This window comes from Sus scrofa, chromosome 9, assembly GCF_054392235.1.
Source record: "Sus scrofa isolate SSC_HxYL_T2T_F1_AM1 chromosome 9, Sscrofa_HxYL_maternal_Yorkshire_Landrace_v2.0, whole genome shotgun sequence".
Taxonomy (NCBI): domain Eukaryota; kingdom Metazoa; phylum Chordata; class Mammalia; order Artiodactyla; family Suidae; genus Sus; species Sus scrofa.
In genome coordinates, this window is record NC_139391.1 from 40822111 (window position 1) to 40844055 (window position 21945).

The 21945-nt window shown below is 43.9% G+C and overlaps 1 protein-coding gene and 1 pseudogene across 40 annotated transcripts in view; one reads left to right on the forward strand and one right to left on the reverse strand.

Annotated features, from left to right (window-relative positions):
- The window catches only part of NCAM1 (neural cell adhesion molecule 1), a 330666-nt gene that overhangs the window by 77276 nt on the left and 231445 nt on the right, over positions 1 to 21945 (forward strand). The gene's annotated exons all lie outside the window — the stretch shown is intronic.
- On the reverse strand, positions 14607 to 14720 carry LOC146399857 (U2 spliceosomal RNA; annotated as a pseudogene).

Sequence of the window (21945 nt, forward strand, 5' to 3'; positions counted from 1 at the left end):
GTGGAGGAATGCACTGTTTATTCCTAAATTACCTGGAGATGTGGATTTGATTCTTACCAAACCAAATCCCTGAGTTGATTCCTGGGAGATGATCTTTGGGGGGAAAACAGTATCTATATAATAACTTGGAATTCTTTGTCAAACTTCTCTTCACATTTCTCAGTTGCTTGGCACTTACAAGTTTATCTAGTAAACCAAACTGGTGTATAGGCACATTTTAAGCAATTTTGTATCAAAACCTTTGTGCAACATTAGGGTAATTTTTCCTCTCTGAGTTATTTGGGTGATTACATCACCTGCCATTTTGATTTTTCTCTATAAATATCAGCATAAATAAAAGAGCATAACAACTGCTTAGATTCTTTACTATGCATCTACTTTTAGTTTTCCTTGTTTTCCTCAGTCACATGTGATATGGTTCCTTTAGTTATAATCTAAAAATACCACTGGAGTTCCGAAGGTGATACATCTTGAATACAACCTGTAAACCCATTTATTTCTTCAGTGGTAGGAGGTGAACCGTGAATCCTAACAGGCTATATTATGAATGGAGCTGAAAAGGAACCTAGCTAACCCTGCTCCTTTGGCATAGAAGCTGTGAACATAGTCTTTTCTGGTGATGAAGGTAAATTGCAAAAGCCAGTGTTTTCCAGGCACGTGGACTCAAACTTGGGCAGGAATGATTAAGGTGATGGTACATTCAGGGGGGCAGCATCATGGGTGACCGTAATCAGGAGAATTAATAAGTGCAGGTGTTGTTTGGAAGTTCTGTAGGGGGATGTGCTTCAGCAAAATGAGGGAGAAAACCGAGAAAAAAAGAAGATGAGGAGTTCAGGAAAAATCTCTCTTCTCTCTGAGGAGTGCTGAAGGGGAGTCTCAGGATAACAGCAGAGCTGCCGAGGAGCCGAGTGAGATCAGCACAAGAGGATGCAGGGCTCCTGGCAAGTGGACTCTGGGGAAAGGGGGTCTTTGGTCCATAGACCACGGAGATGATTAAGGAGCTTGAAAAAAAAAAAATTCAGCCATGGTAATTGTAACTAATGCAAGGAAAATGAAAAAAAAAATTGCCATTGGAACTGTGAGAAGCTGTGTTAAAAACTACGTAATAAAGGCAGTTAATTTTAATGTAATACTTGGCTTTACTGTGAACAGTATCGTTGCCAAGCGCAGAGAGCTCATTTTTGCTCCACTAGGAATTTGACATAGTTTGGGAGGTAAATCAGGTGATTTCATTGGCCCAATGTTCAGGCCAATTTTAAAGGAAGTAATAGCCAACATTTTTATACCCCTTTAAGCTATGAAACACAGCACACACTATCTTGTAAAATCCTCACAATTCCTAAGGACATTATTATGGTCAGTTCTCTTTATTTGTGATATAGGGTCTGTAAAGTGGCCAGGAGCACTGGTTCGCAAACCCTGAGTGGTGGCTTCTAGGAGCAAATACAGGGTTCAGTGCCTTCCAGCCTCTGGTCACATTTTTGCCCAATGATCCATCTGTCACCTTGTTTTATGTGTGGTTCTGTTTAGAGACACTTTATTTAATACATACTGTTGATTCATTAACATTGGACTCACGGCCAACAGCATGACTAATTCATGGCTGGAGGCAGCTTATGTAACGTGTATTTTCTCTGTCCGGCACATCACAGCCTTCGCGTGCTTGGGAAGACCAGGCAGCACGCAGCAGTACCTTGGGGGCCGTTTTCAACAGCAAAATAACCAACAAAAAGAACAAGAATTTGAAGAAAAATGTAGCACCAAATAGACCGTGAAAAGGGCCCTTGTTTACAGTAGGAGAGCGGAACCAAGAAGGCAAGCGGAGCCTTGTTCCACCCCAGCTGGGGATGCATGTTTCCCATGGTGCTCTGCACATGTCCTTGACTGACCTCGGAGGGGCCACCAGCACTGGGTACAGATAAAGCTTATCTGGTGGGGGAATTAGTGAATGTGCAGACTGTCGATGTTTAAGGATCAAGTCCATTATCCTTTTCTATCAATTAAAAATTGCCTGCCTGCCACATAAGAAATACCTGGTAGAAATGATTCCTGTGCTTTCTGCACTTGCTCCGTGAGGCTGTGCCACCTGCTGAAACAACTCCTCGACTCAGGGAGAGCACAGAGGCTTAACACCCGTCCACAGGGTGTGAGGCTGGGGCAGGCTCTGCTCCCTCCAGTCATCCAGGGATTCAGGCTCCTCTGTCACTGGTCCTTCCAAGAATTCCCTGCATCCTGGCAGCTGACCTGCAGTGCAGAGAGAGGTGTGGAGGAGCAGGGGGAAGGTTTTAGGGACAAAGCCTGGATATGCTTTGCCTCATTTCCATCCACATTCCAGTGGCCCCGCCTAGCTGCAAAGGAGGCTGGGTAATGTTCTTTTCCAGTGTTGCCCAGGCACAAAAGGAGTAGGTTTCTGCAAATGTATGGTGTTTTCTCTGTCCTACACCACATAGGAGGACATAACCAGATTTTTAGGTCATTTTATATTCTATAGGCCATTTTTCGTCGTCTGTTGACCACAAAATGACAACTGATAGCCCTATCTGTAATTCAAGAAAATTCTAGAAAGAAAATTCAAGAAAGATTGGAAGTTGAGGTTTTGTTTTCCGTGCAGTGAGCGTTTTCTTCTGTGCCAGGGCAAATGAGCTGATTATTTTCTTATACTTAGTTGGGTATTTCAACAGAGTCTTTTTTCAAAATTCAAAGAGTTTTCTAAATGAAATGACTTGATTTAAAATTAAAATAGATACAGACTCATTTTTCCCCCCTCAATAAATTTTCTGCACTCAGGTTCTTGCCTCCCATAATTGAAGGCACCCATAATAACGGATTTGATTGCACGGCTTTTACTATTACTTTTGAGGTAATTGCCAGATTGGCATACACAGTAATTTGTATGTGAGAGGTGATCAGATGTGAACATTTCCATTCACTCATCTCCCTGGAATTCAGACACATCACTGCTTCTGGCTTCAGAATTAGGACCAGTAATTGCGGCTCTGGGAGGAACTGTGCATCTGAAATAGGCTCTGTTTCATGTGTGACCAGGAATATTATCAGACTTGCTTTGGGAGGCAGAGCTGAACAGATTCCTACCTTACTCTATACACTGAAGTAGCAATAGTGGTCCTAGTAGTAGAAATAGTAGTTAATTTGAAAATTTAGCAGGAAGGGTACGGATGAGGATGGCATCAGGGGGGCCCTGGCTTCAGGATGTGTAAGGGTGGGGACAGGATGAACAGAGCTGAAGAGTTGGGATGAAAATATAGAGCATCTTCTCTCCTGCTTTTAATCCTAATTTTTTTTTTTTTCCTTTTTACGGCTGCACCTGTGGCCTGTGGACATTCCCAGGTGAGAGGTCGAATCGGAGCTGCAGCTGAGGGTGACACCACAGCCACAGCAACACTGGATCCGAGCCGTGTTTGCGACCTCTGCTGCAGCTTGCGGCAACACTGGATCCTTAACCCACTGAGAGAGTCCAAGGATTGAATTCACATCCTCACAGATACTATGTCAGGTCCTTAACCCTCTGAGCCACCACAATAGGAATTCCTGCACCGTGGATTCTTTATGAAGTTTGGGTTTCTCCGTTATAGAAAGCACTTTCATTGCTCTGCTAGTCCTTAGTTAATAAGCATTTACTGATTGTCCTGTGTTTATAGTATTGTAACAAACACTTCTTGGGGAGACTGAAGAAATGATTCTAAGAAATTTAGGTCAGTTCTCTTGCAGGAGTGCTGTTGCAGAAATAGAAAGTCTCTTGGACCAGCCACATTTTCATGCCTTGGCCCCGGTATTACCTTGTTTTAGGTATACTCTTGTTTGATCTCACTGAGCAGCCATAAGAGAGACGAAATTGCTGAGAGTTATAATCTTCTTTTGTTCAAGTTCTGACTTGCAATTTATCCTGATTTCTTTTAGATTTGACCTAGTTTCTTTGAGGCTTGGGCCTGAGGGCTCTGCTCATTTATATGATTGACGACCTGTCTTTTATTTTATGCTATTGACAGAAAAGGAAAATTAACCCCAAATCCAGTCTTGGTAATTAGGCTGCGGCTTAACTCACCCACATGTCCTGGGGGGTCAGTTTCTTTCGCTGCTTGTCTGTCCAGTTATCTGCAAGTTGACGGCACATTAGCACCTGGGCAGAGAAACCCTTGTCTGTCAGCGGTTTGTCCTTGAACCAGATAAGTCTTTTTTTTTTTTTTTTTTTTACTTTCCCTTATTCTTGAAGGGTTGTGGATTTGGGACTTAGATTTAATAACCCCCCCCCCAAAGGCCTTGTTGTAGCCTTCCATGTTGAAAATAGAAGCATGCTAATGAATGAGGGTGTCTTTGTTCTTATTAGGACTCTTTATTAAGAGAGGAAGCAGTCTCTCGCTCTCTCTCTTTTTTTTTTTTTTTTTTTTTTTTAGGGCCCCACCTGTGGCATATGGAAGTTCCCAGGCTAGGGGTTGAATTGGAGCTGTAGCTGCCGGCCTACACCACAGTCACGGCAACACTGGCTCCGAGCTGTGTCTGTGACCTACACTGCGGCTCACAGCAAAGCCAAATTCTTAACCCACTGAGCTGGGCCAGGGATCGAACCTACATCCTCATGGATGCTAGTCGGGGTTCTTACCACTGAGCCACAAGGGGAACTCCAAGAAAGGAAGCAATCTTAATACAATGTCTGTAACTTAATTCATTTAAAAAAAGGGAGAGATACTTTTTATCTCATGTGTAATTAACCAGCCGCATTCTCCAAGTAATATTATTTACTTGTTCGTATGAGATGCTTATGAGGTTTGCGGTTATCTCTTTTCTTCTTCTTTCTGCTTTTCTTTTTAATGGCGCTGGTTTCTGTAGACCTAGAAGATGTCTGATTGGGTGACAGTTCCAATCTGTTACCATCTCATGGTGCAGGATGAGACAGAAGATGAAGATGAAATATTGTTTTAATATGCCCTTTCCTTAGTTGTCAGCAGCTTTAGGGACTCACAAATAGCCTGTGGTTTATAAATATTAAATAAGGGATTCATTATCGCAGAGAGTCAGCATGACTAGCCAAACCCAGAACCCTAGTGATTTAGGCTATCATGATACCATTTATGAGGAGAAATTCAGGACTGAAACATAGTTTCTGCTCTCTTTAGCTGTCTAGGAACACAAGGGGACTATTCTGCTATTATGCTAAGGTACCCTCAGGTCTGTGTTAAGACCGCATGTTAATAACCTTTAATAAGACCCTTCAGCATGGAATAGTGGAGAAGGCAATATAATACGACTACCTGGGGGTCAGACTTCTGACACCGCATTCTTTTGAGTGTGTAGAGACAAGAAAATGAGACACAGGGACATACCTAAGCACCGAAGAAGACAGTTGTCACAAAACCCACATGCTTGGTTTTGTAGGAAGCATATGGAAACACCTTAGACTTTTCAACTACAGCCCATTTCATTGTAACTCAGTGAAAACAGCAATTCTTGGTTTAATAAATTCAATTTATTTATACATATATATATATATTTTCCCCAGAACCTTTAGTTCTTTCAAGTTTATGTGGACAACACATTATAAGACAAATCTCATCCTGAGACAATTGAGACAGAGACAGCAGGATCACGAACTATAAATGATATTGAGGTCTGGGATCTTTATTGATGACAAGTAACTGTGCACATCTCAGCGCCCCTGAAGGCATTATCATATTATAGAGGCCAGCGCTGGGACAGAGTTTATAATGATGACCCCAAGGCACCACGAAGATATTAAATTATGCTCAGCCTTGTAGGGAAATGTATTGTTCTATTTTAAGAACATGCTGTGAAAATTATTTTTTAAAGGGCCTGGCGTCCTAGGAAGAAAGCACAATTATTCGGTCAGTTCACATATGTGAGTCCTGTGTCATCTAGCTGAAGGACTGTTCCTTTCCCCTCAATTGGCATTTATTAAGTATGTCTGGTCTGAATAATGAGTGCCCTACTCTTGTTTCTGGCCGTGATCTTTAGTTCTGTTTTCACTCTTGACAGGGGGGAACAGTGAAGAGGGTCTTTCTTTCTCTCTGGACTAAGCTCTTACCTAGGATGGCCCCAGTGCAGCATTTAGCAGTTAGCCTGTCCCAGCCAGGCTGAGGGCGGGGACTTCTTTACCGGAAGCTTCCAGGTTTTTCTCTGAGACCTGCCTTGTGAGCCTTGTGCAGGGTGACCCAGTCCCCTCTCTGCCTGGGCCGAATCTGGTTTGAAGCCACTTTCAGGGAGCACTTGTGGTCCTGTCTCCCTGGCACCCGGGCTTGGTCTCCAGGAGCTTTTCCAGACCATTCTCAACTCCCGCAGCTCCCAGCCCTGAGTTCTTAGTAAATGACCTCACCTCCGGTTGGAAAGTTTCAGTCTGTCTGACATGAACTGTCTCTTGCTTTTTATTTTCCCACTTCTGATTTCTCACATTCTCAATCCCTCCTCTTCCCGGGGTCTCATCAGAAGAGTCACCATGCTGTACATCAGAAAAAAATATAGAGAGAAATAAATGATTAAAAAAATTAAAAAAGGAGTTCCTGTCGTGGGAACTGTGGTGAGCTGTGGTGGAGGTTGCAGACGCGGCTCGGATCCCGCCCGCATTGCTGTGGCTGTGGTGTAGGCCGGCAGCTACAGCTCCGATTGGACCCCTAGCCTGGGAACCTCCATATGCCGCGGGAGCAGCCCAAGAAAATGGCAAAAAGACAAAAAAATAAAAATAAAAATAAAAAATCAATATAAATTAAAGAAACTGAAAAAAACCCCAAAGAGCAGCCCCTTCTGTTTGGGGCTGAACTCTGCAGGTGGGCCTTCCTCCCCCTCCTCATCACTGACGTCAGCTTTCCCTTCCCTCTGGCTTTTCTGACCCCCCCTGCCCCCCCACCCCGTGTTGCCCCTCCCCCATTCCTTAGCCTGAACCATCTGTCAGCTCCACTTTCTTCTGCCCTCTTCTCTCCTTGCTCTCCTTACCTTGGCTCTCACCTCCGATCCTGCTTGTGTCTTTTGTCATCCACCGCTATGCCCTTTGCCTTACAGGTACCTCTCTCCAAAGTTTCCAACCATTTCTGAATCCCTCAGGCCTGCAGCTGTTTTAGGGTTCATCCTCCTTGATGGCCCACATTCTTTGGTACTTCTGACTCCCTTTTCCTTCTGGAGGCCTCTCTTTCCTCAGGGCCGTCTGCGTGGTATCACCGTCCTCACTATTCTTGTGCCGTCTGCGTGGTATCACCGTCCTCACTATTCTTGTTCTCATCCTCCCCCACTAAATGCCCCCCCCCGCCCCACCCCCGCCTCAAATCTTTGGAGGAAATGGACACTATAGAGATAGGCTAAGATTTGGGTATTTTCCTGTTCTGATGCCCCAGGGGCACCTGCATCTAAGTATAAAGACTAGAGGTTTCAATAATTTGCCCCAAACCAAGTCATCAATGAGTAGGAGAGTCTGGACCTGTACCTGGGTTTCCAAGCCTAGTGTCTTTTCTAACACCCGTATTAGGATGCTTTCCTGTTTTCCTTTAACTCTTTTCTTCCTCTAGTCTATCAATGCGGGCACCGGTCTGTTTCTCTCTCAGCTTTTTTCCACTATACTTTTTCCATTAGCCCTTCCATCTGTCCTCATGACTTTAACGACAATCTCAATTAACACAGGTAACTACGATCTTGATCCAAACGTATCTTTAGCTGGACCCCTCTTCCAGTCTATGTGTCTGTCCTTTTATTGGGTACCTGGAAACCACACCAGTGCCTCAGAATGAATAACCACATCAAATAACATTCTTAAAACGTTTCGAGATGCACACGGTGCTCCCAAGTAGATAAGCTTATGAAGGAGTTCAGTTCACTCTCCACTGCACCACAGAGACAGTTTACGTCAGCTTATTTAAACCTCTTCATCATTTAGGAAGGATGGTATTACCAGCCGTTTTTGGCAGATGAGGCAGTGAAGCTCAGAAAGGTCACAGGAGTTTCTCAAAGTGACACGGGAAGACAAACAAGAGAGCTGGGTTTGTGAATTTAGATCCATTGGCCCTTTGACGTGCCCTCGGCTGTCGGGGGTCTAGTCCAGGGCTGGAACTGTCTGTCGTTGTCTCCCTCTGCTCTTCCCACGAACAGTAAGACCATGGCAGAAACAAAAACGCAGACCACTGGCAGCCTCACATTTGCGCAGGAATGCAATGTCCTGGCCACAGAGGCCCTGTCTTACTCATCTCTGAGACCTCGCCCTGCCCAGCACCTGTCCCTCGACGGAGTTGCTTAGTGTCAGCTGGTTTCGGTCGAATTGCTGAGGGAACAGGTCTTCCGAGACGCAGACACCAGACCTTAAAATCATCTGTGACTCCTTCCTTTCTGTTCTACCAGTACATTAAATAAATAAGCCCAAAAGAATTTCCTTTTTTCCATACTCCAGGTGTTTCTATGCTGCCCCTTTATTTTGTTCCAAACCCACACACTGGGATTCTTATTTCCATGTGTGGTCCCTCGTCACCTCCTTCCTGGGCCTAGGCTCCGGCCTGCAGCTACGCTGATGCCGTGTTGGTCTTCCCCAAACACAGCTCTCCTCCTGGACGCAGACGTGTTCTTCTGCATGTAGGAATTTTAGGGATTGTCTTCTCTGGTCCACCTCCAAGAAAACAACTACAACAGCAGCAGCAACAACAACAACAGATGGTCCCAGAGAGCCAGAGTCACCCCCTGGTGGCGTGCACCCCACCCACGACTCAGGGCTTTGTGGTGCCTGGTCCAGGGCTCAGGCGCCTGTGTCATTCTGCCTCTTTTCATCCTCCTGAGGCAGAGTCTCCCGTGATCCTCCCCTGCCTGCCAGATGAGGTTGGAGTCTCTTTGTCCAGCATGGGGACACTCTCCATGACCCAGTTCCAACATGCTGTTCGCATTATCTGACACTAATCCCTAAATCCATGTTCCAGCCAAAATGGGCTGCTTACCATTCTTTCAATGTGCCCATTGCGTTTTTGCCTCCTTGCCTTTTTAAACGGAGTGCTCTCTGCACAGAATCCTTTTATCACTCGTCATCTCCAGCCATCCTTTCCATGAAAAGTGCCCTGACTCTCTCCTCGTTGAAAAGGAAGGGACTTTCTGGCCTGTGGATGCTCCTGGGATGTTGCGTCTCTGCTCCGGCCTCGGTCTGCCTTCCATCCTGTTTCTCTCTGTGCTCACCTGCTCTCCCTTTTCATTCTAAGCCTCTTTGGAGCAAAGGAGGACTGGCTTTGGCTCACCCCTGCATCCCTCACCATCCAGCAGAGTGGACCAACCTGGCATGGGGTCCGTAGCAGCTTGGTGAATGGCTAGTTGAAATGTGACAGAAAGCGCTGGGGGGAAGTCTGACCAGGGTACCTGGACTGTTGGACTTCAGTTTGTTCCCTGAAGAACTTTGGGGTTTGGCCTCCATTGCTCTATTGCATGGGAAACAGCTGAATTTTAAGAAATGTCTGGGAGATGCTGAGGGGGATAAATGCCCTGCTTCCCACCTTTTATTGCTATGCCTGCTCTATGGCGATTGCTCAGTATTGAGTAACAAGAACACTTCCAAGGAGGGTGAAAGGTCAGCCTGTTTCCCTCATGGACACACCCATGTGATTGGCTTTGGGTGGCCTTGGGAGAATGGTAGTTGAAGTTCTGGGACCTGTTCTTATATTTCACAAATACTGTGGATATGATGAGGTGAATAGTCATCCATTCATCTGCCAATTTCTCATCATCTACGTAAATGTTTATCAGTTTGTCTAATTATACTGCATAGGCTTATTTGGAAATAATACGCCTAACGAAAGGAAAACTCCCTGATGGAACAAAACATTCTGTATCTAATGGCCTTTGGGTATTAAGTGAGGTGAATGTTGAGCAGAGTATGTGTGAAGCTGCAATAACAATGAATTTTGTAAGATAGGTTGTATTGCTCTAATCTGTTCTTGCATTTGACACCTGTGTGCTCACACGAACTTGATTTTTTTCTGCTCTTTCTTCTCACCTCCTTACTTACTTACTCCGTTCTGCAACAAACTTGCAGGAGGTCTGAGGGAGGAAGATAAAGGATGTAATTGGCCTTCACCAGACCTCTTTGCTCCTAGACCGTTTGATCCCGGCAACATACCTTCTGTCTGTATGTAGCCAGTAATTGAACATTTTCACTCATTTTTTAAGCCATCTCAAGAACCAGATTCTCCAGACAAATTGTACGATTCAGTTACTAAGCAAACTGAAAAGCAGACCAATTATCTATCATTTGCAACGAGGTCCTAGGAGTAAAGCCTACACCCTGTTGTAAGCTGTTGTTATTTTAGGACCCCGGGAAGACCTAGTTCTCAGAGCGTTATTTATTTTGGGCCTTGATTCTAGGCCACTACTGTCCAATAGAAATAAAATGTGAGCTTCACACATATGTAAAACTTTTCTAGTAGCCACATTAAAAAAAATAAGAAAAAATTGGCTGAAGTGCTAATGTAATTTTAATAACATATTTACTTTTAATAACATTGATTTAAGCCAGGGTATCAGAAGTATTTTCATTTCAACATGTCATCAGTATTTTTTAAATTATCAATGAGAGTTTTGCTTTCTGTTGTTGTTACAAAGTCTTTGAAATCTGATGTGTGTTTTACACATCTCAGTTCGTACTGGCCACATGTCAAGTGTGTGGTAGTCACACATGGCTGGTGGCCACGGTACTGGACAGCACATGTCTAGGCTGATTGGGGTGGAATTCATGGTCTGAGAAGGAAAAAGGTAAAGGAATAATTTTATCATTCCTCTTAATCAGGAGTCAGCAAATGGTCTCTGTAATGAGTCAGATGGTAAATAGGCTTTAAGGGTCATATGGACTCTGTAGCAACTCGTCAGGTCTGTCATTGTCTCACATAAGTAGCCACAGACAATATATAAACAAATGAGTGTGGCTCTGTTCCAGGAAAACTTTATTTATAAAAGCAAGCAGTGGGCAAATTAGGCTTGTGGGCTCTAGCTTGCCTACTCCAATTCTTAAGTTTAAAACGAATTGCTCTATCCTATAAATAAAAGTAATTTCTGTTTTAAATTATTGTTTCTCTGTTGGATAGTTCTATTTGTGTTGAGAAGCAAATATAGCAAAATGATGGGTTCTGTAGTTTATTTCATCTTTTATACAATTATTGTTGACGCTCATTTTGTTATGATTTTTTTCGTTTGTTTGTTTAGAAAATGAAATGTTTTGATATCACTGTTGATCGCAGTTTTTTTCTCTCTCCCCATCCCTTCTCCTCATCTGGCTGGAATAACAATTCTCGATGGCTTGGCTGCTACATTTCTTCTTGTATTATTACTTTACAACAGGTAAGGCCTTTTCTTTTTTTATGAACCACGATTCTGCCTAATGGTATGAAAATTAACATATAAGCTTTTGTTTTTAATTTAAGTGTTCAGTGAAATAGTCTCCATACATTTGTCTTAAACAGCTCTCACCTATGAGGAAATAGTCATTGGTGCAGAATATATGCTGAGATAGGTTTCTGTCAGCTGTGGAATAACCCCTGAAAATATTCTATACAACAAAGTTCACATTTAATACACAATTTTAAAAATACCTAGATGCAGGATTCTGGTACTGTCTTATTTTTTTTTCATTCCCAAACAGGTCATAACTGTCATAAACCCACACACACCTTTCTCTGTGTTATTGTGGTTACATTAAAACGTTAAAAAAAATCTATTTTTTTGAAGTTTAGTTGGTTTACAATGTTGTGTTACTTTCAGCAGTACAGCAGGTGATTCAGTTATATATTATTCTTTTCCAGATTCTTTTTCCATTATGGTTTATCATAGGATATTGAATTTAGTTCCCAGTGCTATACAATAGGACTTTGTTCTTTATCCATCCTATATAGAATCGTTGGCTCCTGTTAATCCTGGACTCCCATCCATCCCTCCCCTTCCCCCTCCCCCTTAGCATGGTTACATTAAAACGTTTTTGAAAACTCTTCTTAAATCAGTTGTGTTGTGGCATTGGGGGTTGGGGAGTGTGCTGTTATCATCTGTAAAGCTGGGAGAACAACTGTGCCATGAATTGACCATGTGGTGGTGTAATGGAGAAAGGTGCTCTCAGGTTTGTTTTGACTGCTTTGTAAGAACCAGTTGTAGCCCAGCTCATTGGAGTGTAACAGGAAAACGTAAAGAGAAGAGAGAAACATCTCCTCTCCTTATGCCATTTTATTGTGTCTTTGGGAAAAAAGCATTTTAAGATTTGTTCTCCTCCATTTAAAACAACAGTGACAACAACATCCCTCTGAACCCTCAGGGGATGGGTCAGCCTGGAGTGGCTTGGCTGGTGGTCAGGTGATCTGGTGACCGGCTGATGACCCTCTGTTCCCGTGGCAATGCCTGGTTCCCACTCCTCCCCACTCCTCCAGGCAGTCCCCTCCATCCCGCTTGCATGTCACCAGGAAGGAAAAGCCCTCTGAAAAGAACTCGCTCAACTTTCCCCTCTCCATCCCCCAGAGGAATTGAGTAGACAAGGGAGGAATTGGGGTATGCTGCCAAGTGAGGAGATGCTGGAGGGATGGGTGGGGCCAGGAGAGGCGTGGGGCCATGGGGAGAGGGAGCCCTAAGGAGAGGGGGCTGCCCCCCTCTGAGGGGTTCTCCATCCCAGGGGATGAGGGAGACGGTGAACCCTATTCCGGGAAGTGCTACACAGAAACCATCACGTAATTGGAAGCTATAAACAGATGGAGACAGAGAGCCTGGTGAGACCTGGCTGCCTGCTCCGTACCAGTGCTGGTTGGGGGTGGCCATGCTGCCTCCGTGTGTCTTGGTCTCCCCTCCCTTCCCCCACATCAGAGTGCTCAGACAGACAGAGAGGGACAAGAAGTTTTTTAGTGCAAGCCCCCCATCTCCCTGTCCTTTGCGACACCCTATCTAGCAGCTAGTCCTGGGAGAGGGTCTCTGTTCCATTCTGCCCCGAAGGAGGAAAGAGAAGAGCTTTGCAATGACGTTCTAGATGAGACTGGACTCACTTTCACCTCTGGATGTGCCTGGAAAGTTCTGGCGGCCGTGGCAGATGTGGTTGAGCAGTGAGAAAGAGGGATTTAACAGAGCAGAGTTCAAGGTCATGATTAGAAAATAGAAACCAATTCCATTTTTATGCCCCCCAAAGCCAGGGCTTCTTGATACAGTCAGGGTGTACGAGCACCCAGAAGGAACGGTCAGGGTGCCATGCGCACGAGGAAGGCGGTCAGTGCTAACTCTCCTGAGATGATGAGGATGCTTCTGCTGCGGGGATGGGGCTTGAGTTCGGCCTTGAAGGATTCTCCAAGGACTGTGGAGCAGACCAGGGCATGTGGAGAGCTGGGAGGGGAGGGCAGAAAGACATTCCAGGAGGAGGAAGCTGTGTATGCAAAAGCTTGAGGGTAGGAAGCAGAACAGAAGCCCCAGGGAATTGCAGATGGTTCTTCCCAGGGATGGAAAATGGGGCAGAGCAGGGATGAGACCTGAGTGGGGGGAGGGGGCCGATCAAGGAGGGCGCTTTACTCCATCCCAGGGGTGACAGGCAGGTTTTAAATAGACCACTTTCTCCTCCAGCTCCTCCTCTCCCCTCACTTAGCTGCGCGTATTGAAATCCTGCTGTTATTCCAAGGTGGATTTGGAATATCATCTCTCTTTTGTTTTTTGCTTGCTTTTTATTTTTTTAATTTTTAAAAAATTTTATTATAGATCTGTCATTGTTCTGTCAATTTGTGCTGTACAGCAAAATGACCCAGTCATACGAGTACATACATTCCTTTTCTTATATTATCTTCCATCATGGTCCATTCCAAGGAACTGGATATAGTTCCCTGTGCTGTATGGCCGGACCTCATTGCTTAGCCATTCTAAAGGAAGTGGTTTGCATCTCCTAATTCCAAACTCCCCGTCCATCCCACTCCCTCCCTCTCCCCTTTGGCAACCACACGTCTGTTCTCCATGTCAGTGAGTCTGTTTCTGTTTGGTAGATAGGCTCATTTGTACCATATTTTAGGATCCATATGTAGGTGATATATGGTATCTGTCTTTCTCTTTTTGACTTAAGAAGCCACTGTGATCTCTCCAACTGGTACAAATGTTCAGAGTTTGCATGTTGCTATGACACTTTCAATTCTCGGTCTTTTATTTTTATTTTTATTTTTTTTTGGTCTTTTTGTCTTTTTAGGGTCGCACCCACGGCATATGGAAGTTCCCAGGATAGGGGTCAAATCCGAGCTGTAGCCACCGGCCCACACCACAACCACAGCAATGCCAGGTCTGAGCCTTGTCTGCGACCTACACCATAGCTCACGGCAATGACGGATCCTTAACCCACTGAATGAGGCCAGGGATTGAACCCGTGTCCTCACGGATACCATTCGGGTTTGTTAACCACTGAGCCACGACGGGAGCTCCTCAACTCCCTGTCTTGTAGGACAAGGCTCATGTTCAGGTCCTCTTCCTCTGCACCCTGTGGGCTCTGTGTCTAAGGCAGCTTCCAGACGCCTGCTGGAAGGTCTTCCACTGCCTCGCATTGTGCCTGCACCTGGCAGGGGCCCTGCACATGGTTGTATGAGTCTTAAGTGTGGTCCAGACCGTTTTGAGTATTTGTTCTGTTTTAAGATTTCATAGTAGGCTTACTGAGTATCACTATTTTCTGATATAATAATGATAACAATGATATATAGGGATACTGATAAGAGCAAATACTACACCTGATCTTAGCCAAAAGGCAGAGAAGCCATAGGATACTTTCATTATCCTATTTAACCTTGGCAGCATTTAGCCAAGGTCATTACAATTCTCTTTAATGAAATGAAACAAGGCTTTTCTGGTTCCACAAGAAATCTATGAACTCTAAAGAGTTTTCTCCCCAAAACCAGGATCTCAGGCAAGGATTAACGTTCTCTGCTGCCTCCTTTTCTCTGTGCTCTTTGTCATGCTCTGCTCGTTGAGACTGTTGTCCAAACATATCTGGATCGATCGTTTCTCAAGGACATGGTCACACCCCAGGACGGACCCACGAACCTTTGCTTAGCTTTTGAGGGAGGATGCGAGAGTAATTTGTTTTTAGTTGTTTCATTCTGTTGTGCTTTTCTTTGCCAGTTCTTACTAAACACTCACACACATACATGCACACACACACAGGCTGTAAAACATGATTTGTAGAACCTAGCAACGAAATGCATTTGTGAGCTTTTTCCCATTTTTATTTCTAGGGACAAGCAGGGTGGTAAATCTTTGAGCTAAAATGTCTCCAGTTTTTGTGTATTCTTTAAATAGATATGAAATAAAGGCAAACGTGTTTACAAGAGAAGAAGAGCATTGTTTGCTTACTGTGGAAGTATTTTCCCAGGAAGTAGCCTCCTTCCAGGGGGCCAACCAGCCTTGGGTGGCTCCCTGTGCTGTGCTGGCTCCCCAGGGCAGAGAGGAGATGGGCTGTCCAGGGAGTGGCGATGACCTTGGAATCTTGCTGAGCCGTGAGGGTCTCTCCCGAGGACATGGCAGAGGCTCACAGCCAGGCATCAGGGCACCCCCCAGGAAGGTAATAGCAGTGGGAGGAAGGGCGTGTCCACAGACACATTGGAACGGAGCCGTGGGAGAGGCTGTTCCTTCCTCTAAAACCACCCTTTGAGCTCACCGCGGAACCCCACGCCTTGTGACTACAGAATGGAAGGTAATAGAACACACTGGAGCATGACTCTGAGCTTCCGAAATGCCATCATGCATTATTTATACCTCTGGATGCAAAAATACAGCGCAAATGAATTTAAATGAGAGAGATAACATTTCTTCTTTTTCCCCCGATGATAGATTCAGACTGGATACATTCTTTTATTTTATTTCATCTGTCGGCTAAAATAGGCCACCGTGGTAGAGAAAGAGGCTTTCCTCTTGGAGGTGAGTTGAAGTGGCTTGATTCAAGGAGATTTTTCTTTGAATAAAAGAGCTTTTTTTTTTTTTTTCCAACCGACTTTTTAACTGTGTTGCGTTATCTGCTGAGCAGCTTTGGGAGCGTTAGAAGTTCTGTCATTTAAAGCTCTGTGGGAACATGAGTAGGGCTGCAAAGCTATAGGCGAATTATGAAAAAGGAAGATGAATGGCGGGATGTTCCTGAAGACGTGCTCCGTCGCCTCGGATGGCATTTGGGGAAAGTAACGTGGGAGAGACAGCACAGTTTGCTTATTTATCACCGTGCTCAGTAGTCTCTCCTAAATGGATGGCTAGTAAAGAACCAGATAGAAAATGATCTGTAGACTCGGCAGTCCCATTCTTGAGTGCACGGTAGGGGCCGGGTGCTGTTCAAGCATCTCATTGATTTGACTCCCTTCGTCCAGCCTCCAGGGGTGATGCGAATATCACCTTGTTTCACAGCAGAATAAAGTCAAGAGGTTGAAGAACTTGCTAAGGAGCACAGAGCTGGGAAGAGAGGAGGCTGGGCTTTGAACATAGGCAGCCAAATCCCAGAAGAGTCCATATTCTCAACTCTGGCCCTGTTTTGCCTTCCCAGCTCACACTGGCACGGACCAAAACCCCTTTGGCCCAAGACACACAGAACCTATCATTTCCACTTATTGTTTACACATGGCCATCCGTCACCTTCCAGTTGGAATGTTGCTTTTACAGCTGTGGGTTAAGAGGAGTTGAGGCTTTTCAATGAGGGGGCCAGAGATACCTAGCTGCCGTTCACAGTCTTAAGCAATTTATGTTAGCAGTAGAGCAGATGGTAGGTAGGTAGACAGATAGACAGACAGACAGATGGAGAGATAGAGAATGGTTCATAGCCTTGAGAAGATACTGGCTGTTAAAGTTCATCTTTTAAGCCTTGTACGTGTTGGGCTTTCATGTGCTCCATGTGGACAGCATCATGGGCATTTGAGAGATTTGTGACTTTATGCTCCTGGTGCTTTTACAGGAACACATGGTTCTGGCAAAGTTACAGGAGTAGCATTTTCACTGTGTCATGTTTTTCCTGAATAATGGTAGACAAACAAAGCAAATCTCATTTTCCTATTAGATTCTACTTACTTGTTTAACTGCATATTTATTTACTTTATTTCTTTTCCTACATGTAATAAAATCACTACAAAGAGTAAAATCATGCTGAAAATAAGAATAAAGTAAAATCAAATCACATGTAAAGTCTTTTCAGATAACTTAAAATTATAACCCAGCACAAAAAGGAAAATGTCCACTGTGAATAAGGCGTTGGGCTTTACTGAGCAAACCAAGGGGAGCTGTAGCCTCTGCTTTCCAGGCCGCAGCAATGGGAGGCGAAATCTCCAGCCCGAGTGTAGGCACAGGACTGTCTCTCTGTGGCACTCACTCTGGGATTGGATCAGAGCCTGAGCAAGGAGTTTTTGATTCTTTCTGGTGTACATTCCATAAACACTTAAATGCTCTAATTATGATGTATTTACTCTCATTAAATATGGACAACGTTTATCCATTGACCACTCTAATTTCTGTGTTAAGTAATCACATCCGGCTGCATGTCAATTCATTTTCTTTCTCTCTCTCTCATTCATTCTCTGTTAATTTTGTGTTATGTGAGTTTTGTCTCAAAAAAGAGATCCTCTGATCGGCTCCCTGGCCTTCACTCTAATTTGTGATTCATCCTGGGCCTGATTCTTATGGACCTTAGATAATTTCTTCTCTGCAAATTCCTTTCCTTTATTTGGAAAAGCCTTTGAAACCCACGGGTCGGGGCCAGATCGTAGCCTATGTAATATGACTTCAGAATGTGAAAGAGTGCTTTCCACATGTCATGTGTTAATAGTAATTCTGTCTCCTAGTAACACCTCAAATTCTACTTCTGCTTCCACACTTTCATGCCAGGCGATGACCCTTTTTGCAAATACTCTTAGGAGAGCACTGGGGGGAAGGGAACAGAAGGCCTGAAAGTGCTGAAGGTGACCTTGGCCTCAGCTTTGGTTTCCACAGGCTGTCCTGCCACAGACGATATAGGTCTGCATATTCAAGCTCTGAAAGACAGAGGAGAAAAAGAACCCCAGTCCAAAGGCACCAATTTCCTTTGTCTGAGCTCCCCTGAGGCAGCCCTAAAGCAGTTACAAGAGCTTCCCATAAAACGAAGGAGCTTTGTGTCTGTCCTATTGACATGGGGTGTTTGAGGGCTCTTTGGGGGCTTGCAATGGAACAGGCGTGGAGAGAAAGCCTGACTGAATCAGGTGTCTTGATGGGACACAAATCTACCGTTCTGATGGAAGATCTATTGGCTTCAGGCTTTTGGCCTGAGCTGGAGACAGTCTGAAATAGTCATTTTTCTCCTTGTGACTGGTATGGATTTCCTAGATTCCATCAGTTCTGCAGAAATTTCCCATTTCTAGCCATTGCTCTGTTCTGGGAGAAGGGTGGAGGGGGAGATGAATGAAGGAGACATAGAATGAATGAGAGAGAGAGAAAGAAAATGAATTGACATGCGGCCGGATGTGATTACTCACACAGAAATTAGAGTGGTCAATGGATGAACGTTGTCCATATTTAATGAGAGTAAATACGTCATAATTAGAGCATTTAAGTGTTTATGGAATGTACACCAGAAAGAATCAAAAACTCCTTGCTCAGGCTCTGATCCAAAATTTTAACTCCTATTTTTTTTTCCAAATAGCAATAGATAAAGTTTTTATAGGCGATGTAAGATATTCCACTCTTTTCCCCTTATTTCCTCCAAAAGGTGTAGTTGATGCTTGCTTAAATCACCCTGTTGCTGTTTTCCTTTCTAGTGCAGGATTTTTTTGGCTTCTAGGATAATCACTTTCATTCTGTTTAGCACTACCCCCATGGTAATAGCTCTTTTGTATATCACCATCTAGAATACACAGACACACACAGGGGTAAATTATATCATTGACTATTCTTTAGATTTATCCAGATGCCAAAATTAGTTAATTTAAAAACTTTTCCGAGCCCCACATTTCAAAAAATACTACCGATGCATGATATATTTTATGTTACTCCTTTTCATTCTCCTTTTCTCTGTCATTTTCTGTTCCATGTCATACAGTGGAATAACATACAGCACTGCTGGATGGAGTCCCTGGGTCTCTTTTGAGTCTCTGAATCCCTGAACCAACATGTGCAGCTTCTTGTTATTAAAGCTTCTGTGCATTTTCTGGGAGTTGCATTGACGGCACGAATCAAATATTTCACAGGTGGTCTCGGTGACCCCTCGAGGGGCTCTAGTTTCATAATAAGTCAGAGATTATTTTGATAAGGTTGTAATTCATTTGATTATAAATTTAATTTGGAGGTAAGATTAGTGTGAATGGCAATTTAAGGAATTCTTTTCCCTTATTGGTGCTAGAGTTTCTCTGTGCCCAAAACACCTTCCTAAGCCAGAATATCACTCAATGTAAAGTGAAAGCTTGGGCTAAATTGTTTTCCATTCTTATCTAACTTTAACCAAATACTTTCTTTTTTATTGTTAAGGAATACATGTTTATTATAGAAAACTTACAATCTCAGGCAAAAGAGGGAAATTAAGATTACTGCCTAAAAATAAGTAATAATAATGTTTTTGGATCCTTTTTTTTTCTACATATAAATGCATATGTTTTACAAATTATAGTATTTTGTATCACAGTACAAACTTTCTCACTCTGGCATCATTTCTACATGTATCTTTTCTACTCTATTGTTTTTTAATGTCTGAAGATGCCTGTAGAATATTTCATTGGCTAATTTATTTAACCTGTTCCTTTCACTGAACATTCATTTCTATTTCTTTTTCACCTGTCACCAGCATTGCAGTGAATATCCTTGTAGATGTCTACACTGACTTTATTTTATTTATTTCTTTTCAAGGCCGCACCCATGGCATATGAAGGTTCCCAGGCTAGGGATCGAATCAGAGCTACAGCTGCTGGCCTACACCACAGCCACGGGGATGTCTACCACCACAGCTCGTGGCAATGCCAGGTCCTTAACCCACTGAGCGAGACCAGGGATCAAACCTGCGTCTTCATGGATGCTAGTCAGATTTGTTTCCTCGAAGCCATGACGGGAACACCTCTACACTCACTTTATGTTCTTAGAACAAATTCCTACAAATGGGATGGCAAAGTTTAAAGATAAATCTGTTTTTGAAACATAATTGGTAGTGATGCATGTTATAAATCGCGGTCCTGTGATTCTGCTGTGGCTGCAGGGCTGTGTTGGCTGCCTTACACCTCCCTGGTCCTCCGGGTGCAGTATCGCTAGGGCTCAGGGAACCACACCACCTGCGATACAGCATCAGCCAGCACCTTTCGGCGGGAGGATCTTTCCCCTTTTCTTTCATCCCGAAGTGTTCAATTCAATAACACGGGGATTTCATTGGGGACGAAATCTGTGTGGGTGGTAAGTTGTTTACTTGACAGTAATCGAATCCAATCCTTAGCTGAATTGGATCTGCCGGTGATACCCACCGAAGGGAATTGCTGCAAGTCGAGTCAATAAAGCAATTTCAAATGGAAGAAAACCTGAACTCCCTGTTTAAAGAATAAATAGACAAAGGACTTCTCCTTTGAAACACTGTTAATTAAAATGGACTTTGAAGAACTCTTGAGCCATGGGAAGCAGATTTGGTATTTCTCAGAAGTCATCTTTTATGAAATGCGACTTGAATTTCCATCTTGTGCCCAATCTGAGCAGCAGCCCTCCAGCCGCCCCCTTCCACTCCCCCAGAGATGCAGCTTCACATGGGGTCCAGGCGAATGAGGAAACCTGTCGTAGAGAAGCTGGGAGAGACCATGACGTGTCTCTCAAAGAAAATTGAATTGGCACGATGTAGGTTGGTGTGTTGATAGGAGTAGTTCCTTGCCTCACAGTAATGGGTGGAATATTTTTTCCCTTTCTCCTGCTTTGCTTGGAAGAAAATTTTGTGAAATCTAGATTTATTGAAAAGAATTTCCAAACATTTCCCATTATGAGCAATAAGTTTAATGACCCCAAGTTCCCCAGTCTGTTCTGGTGGTATGACAACAGTGAGGGTCACACAACAGTAATGACATTAGACACTCTTGTCCCCACCTGTAACCCTATGATCTCACTCCTGGCAGAATTCCCCTCCAGAACCTGGAGGGGGGTCTGTGGGGGGGGTGATATCTCTCCTCCTGTGCTTCCCTCTGAGCCCTTCCGTGTAGAGTGCAACTCTGCACCTCTGCCTTGGCTTCTGGTGCCTTCTGTCCCAGGTCCTGTCTCTGTACGTCCAACCACAGTATAAGTGCTCAGCTAGTTTCTGGTGAGTGTGTGTGTGTGTGTGTGTGTGTGTGTGTATTTATTTATTTTTATTGAAGTATAGTTGATTTGCGCTATTGCGTTAGGTGTACAGCAACGCGATTCAGTTTTATACATCTATACATATATATGAATAGATATTATGTATATTATTTTTCAGATTCTTTTCCCTTATAGATTACTATAAAATATTGAGCATAGTTCTCTGTGCTATGCAGTAGGTCCTTGTTGGTTATCTATTTTATATACGGTAATGTGTATGTATTAACCCCAACCTCCTAATTTATTCTCCCCCCCTTCCTCCTTTGGCCACCATAAGTTTGTTTTCTGTGTCTGTGGGTCTCTTTCTGTTTTGGAAGTAAGTTTATATCTTTAAAAAAATTAGATTCTACACTAAGGACAGTCATATGATGTTTGTCTCTCTCTGGCTAGTTTAATTCACTTAGTATGAATGCATCCTCAGGGTACCAAATATTCTGTGTTCTTTGGAGCTCATGTTGTAATAAGGCCACGTCGTCATGAAGAAGTGTGCTCATTTCTTAGGTTGTCATGCTTTTGGTTGGCGGTCACCAGAGGAGTTTGCTTATGCCCATAGGTCATCCAGAGCCTCTCCTCAAAAAGGCTTCTCTGGCTTCTCCATGTCGGCCTCCTCTTTCTGGGCCCAGCCCAGGCCCACAGGTCTAGACTGGGGATGGGTCTGTGCCACCTCTGCTGTATTCAGAATCGCTGCTC